Genomic DNA, 4,763 nt, shown 5'->3' with positions numbered 1-4,763 from the left:
TCGTGGCTTATATCAGTTAATGTTTTTTTACCACCAGGTGGGGTGCCGATGTTCATTGATGTTACAGTTTCTACAAGGTCTCCAATTTAGCAAAATGTTAATCCATGGCTAGCACACGGCCTTTCGTTTTTTCGTGGTGTACTTGTAAAATCCAAGATTTTTAAACAGTAATAGTAGCAGCACATTTCGTTAAGCCTTACACAGTAAAATCCAAGATTTTTAAACAGTTATAGTAGAAGCACATTTCGTTAAGCCTTATACAGTAAAATCCAAGATTTTAAAACAATAATAGTAGCAGAAGATTTCGTTAAGCTTTACACAGTAAAATCCAAGATTTTTAAACAGTAATAGTAGTAGCACATTTCGTTAAGCCTTACACAGTAAAATCCAAGGTCTTTAAACAATAATAGTAGTAGCACATTTCGTTAAGCATTACACAGTAAAATCCAAGATTTTAAAACAGTAAAAGTAGCAGCACATTTCGTTAAGCCTTACACAGTAAAATCCAACGAAATGTGCTACTACTATTACTGTTTAAAAATCTTAGGCCTGACTTCATCGATTCCCAGTATTAACTAGTTTTGTTAAGTTTGACAACCAAAATATGTCGCAAAACGAATAAGTTGAAGCTCAGAAAAGTAAAAGATAAAAAGTCTACACAGCTACATTAATATTTTGGTCTGCAGAGACTTCTGGTGGCAGAAACTAAGTGATTTCGTGTTACTATCAAATCTTCAATTGTAGCACATGTTACTATGCGCTCGTTACGTGATTAGATGATACATTTTTTTTACCATCTGATCCCAAGTATACAAAACAAAATTAAACGTTTGAATGCACATTTTTAGCTGTAAGCCTACGAACTAAAACATCTAAGTATGTAGGTCATGTTGTCTTCACTCTCATGGACAAATGTTTCTATTTCCATCTAACATTTCATTATAGTTTGTCAATGATTACCTAAAGTTGCCGTTTTCTCTCGTTAGCCAGATGTCATGCCAGCTGTACCTGCTAGTTACTAATTGTTGAACTACTAGCTGGAGTACCTGTCTCCTAGATGGAAGTTATGCAAATTCATGATTAATGAAAGGTTATCTCATGACATGAAAAGTTGCTTCCCTTATATATATATAATTGTAAAAGCCCATAAAAACTGCGAAACACAAAATGCGAAACCTCAAGTTTGTATATATCGCCCCATAGACCTAATTAAGCTTTATGCCAAGTTTGGTGAAGATCCATCAACAGGGGGCGAAGTAGTGATAAAATAACGTCCATGAAAACCGCAAAATACAAAACTGAAAAATTGTATGTGCCGCCGCATGGTCCTAGTAAACCCCCATACTAATTTTGGCGAAGAACCATTCACATCCCGCGAAGTAGTTACATAGACATACAACAGACAGTACTATTAACACACTAATCACTGGGTTACCAACAGTACACATTCCCACGCAATAATCACTAGGTTACCACCGGTCCAATTTAATGAACAGGAAGAAAAGGATTGAGCAAAACCTTACTAATCAAAATGAAGGTGATTTCATATCGTCGGTCACTTCGATTTTTCTGGAAATAATAAGAAATATTATAATCTTACTATATTAAGAATGTGCAGAGTGCAAACAGATGCCAACTGATGGGAATCAGAGAAATTATTCTGTTACTGACTCCTAATCTCCTTATTCTTTCCTTAACAGACGCCATTTTGCATACTCCATAAGGTCGATATTGATATTGTTTGCCAACACTCGTATATTGTCGTTTCTAGAATATCACTGTATTTCACAATATTTTCTCTACATTACTAATAGTCAGAGTTTATTATTATTTAAATAGATCTGTATTATTATTCCCTGCTTATTCAAACATTGTAATATATATAAATATGGCAGTGTGGACATTCGAAGGTATCCCAGTGATTAATGTGTTTTCCAACACACTAATGAATGGGTTACCACTGGTTCACATTCAACACACTAATGACTGGGTTACCACCGGTCCACATTCCAACACACTAATGACTGGGTTACCCCCAGTCCACATTCCCCAACACACTAATGAATGGGTTACCACCGGTCCACAGAGAGTGAAAACGTAAACCAGTACTGGGCTGTTTTTTTCTGGAACGATGGGAGGTTGTCTAAAATCTTAGTTGCATTCCAACACACTAATGAATGGGTTACCACCGGTCCACATTCCAACACACTAATGAATGGGTTACCACCGGTCCACATTAAAATTACAGAACAATGAAATAACACTTTTCGAACATGATAATCAAGTGACGTCTAGATGATTTACTGACACCTAAACCTAAGATAGTTTCATTTAAAAAAAGAAACTATTTTATTCGATTATTAACTAAAATATTTTTCTACGAATTCTTCGTCAATATTTTCCAGTTTGTATTGTATACATTGTTATCTTCTCTGACCTTATTATTTATAAACTGTAATCTCCACGCTGTAGTGCTTTATATACTGTTCATCTCCAGACTGTACTGCTTTATAGTGCTCATCTCTAGACTTTACTGCTTTATACAGTATTCATCTCCAAACTGTACTACTTTATAGTGCTCATCTCCAGACTGTACTGCGTTATACAGTGTTCATCTCCAGACTGTACTGCTTTATACTGTTCATCTCCAGACTGTACTGCTTTAAAGTGTTCATCTTCAGACTGCACTGCTTTATACTGTTCATTTCCAGACTGTACTGCGTTATACGGTGTTCATCTCCAGACTGTACTGCGTTATACGGTGTTCATATCCAGACTGTACAGCTTTATACAGTGTTCATATCCAGACTGTACTGCTTTATACCGTTCATCTCCGGACTGTACTGCATTATACTGTGTTCATCTCCAGACTGTACAGCTTTATACAGTGTTCATCTCCAGACTGTACAGCTTTATACAGTGTTCATCTCCAGAATGTTCTGGATTATAGTGTTCATCTCCAGATTGTACAGTATTATACAGTGTTCATCTCCAAAATGTACTGCTTTATACTGTTCATCTCCGGACTGTACTGCTTTATATTGTTCATCTCTTGGCTGTATTGCGTCATACAGTGTTCATCACTAGACTGTACCGACGTATATGTGACTATTCTCCAGACAGTATTGTTTCATACAGCTATATAACTGACTCCCATCTTCATATTTCCAACCGATATCGTACTCAATGCCTGCCTTCTCCTCTCAATAGCTAGTGTTTGTTTTTATTCTACGGCTGTTAGCTTGGAAACGCATCCAATTTCATGGTTTCCTCCTCCTTTTTTTTTCAAATTAACTTTTATTTGCTACTTTGGGCTTTGAGGTTAACACAAGAATAAGTTTGGCAATTCTAACGATCACCGGATAAAAACAGGTCTAGGATGTTTGAAAAACTACCAATCGTACTAAAAAAAAAAGATATCAGATTCATTCATTTAAAAAAGTTATTGTTGTATTTTCTTCCAGGTTATAATAACTAAGAACGTTATAGTGGATATTCTTTTAGATTGGTATGATATATTATGAAAATTAATTCCGAATGAAATGTACTTCCAACTGCGAGATTAAACAGAGTCGTATTTCTTTCTGCTGCTAATTAGTGCGGAACAGATGAAGGATTTATTGGCACTTTCCGAGAAACCGTAGAATGACCTATTATTGCATTTTCTCTTAAGTAACTAATGTATGTTTCATTAATCTCCTCATATGGTTCTGTTCTTCATTTTCCTAATCATCTCTGTCAAACTCTTTAACAGAAGAATGATTACAAAGATTTTACTCTTTCTTTGGGGATGTTGTTTTTTTGTTCTTTATAATTTCTGAACTTTACAGATTTTTGACATTCGCTGAGAGTGAAAACGTAACAGTCAGAGAAAAACTACAGCCCCAAAAACACGCTGAGAGTGAAAACGTAACAGTGTTAGAGAAAAACTACAGCCCAGAAACAAACTTTGGTCTAGTGCTATCACGTCTGAGATTATTAAAAGTACATATTTTTACACATCGCCTTTATTAATGAAAAAATACATATTTTTATGTATACTAGCATTAGATGTTGTTCTTCCGAGGTAAATAACCTTAAAGAACAAATATTAATCTGTTTTGTGACAACCCTACAAAAGTAAGCTTTTATTCTAAAAAAATACACGAGGCAATAACCAGATGTTGGTTTCCCACAACATGTACTTTCTCAGCAGTATATATATATATATACAGCTATATATATTTTAGGAACATTCCGTTTTCAGCACATATTGGTTTTTACTGACATCCTTTGTAGAGGAGAAAACAGATGTTTAACATTTACTGGTAAGGTTTTTGTTGTGATAATAACATTATATAAAATTATATATATATATCATGCACCTAAGCAGAGAAAGAGCTTGATTGTTGTATTATTATTTATAAAAGTTATTAAGTTCAGCTCAACCTGAGCGTTGCCACTAGGTTGATTATTGTATTATGATTTATAAAAGTTATTAAGTTCAGCTCAACCTGAGCGTTGCAACTAGGTTGATTATTGTATTATTATTTATATCAGATATTACGTTTAGCTCAACCTGAGCGGTGCCACTAGGTTGATTATTGTATTATTATTATTTATATCAAATATTACGTTTAGCTCAACCTGAGCGGTGCCACTAGGTTGATTATTGTATTATTATTATTTATATCAAATATTACGTTTAGCTCAACCTGAGCGGTGCCACTAGGTTGATTATTGTATTATTATTATTTATATCAAATATTACGTTTAACTCAACC

The sequence above is a fragment of the Limulus polyphemus genome, unplaced genomic scaffold, assembly GCF_000517525.1.
Source record: "Limulus polyphemus unplaced genomic scaffold, Limulus_polyphemus-2.1.2 Scaffold10997, whole genome shotgun sequence".
Classification (NCBI taxonomy): Eukaryota; Metazoa; Arthropoda; class Merostomata; order Xiphosura; family Limulidae; genus Limulus; species Limulus polyphemus.
Note: the sequence above shows the minus strand (reverse complement) of the source record.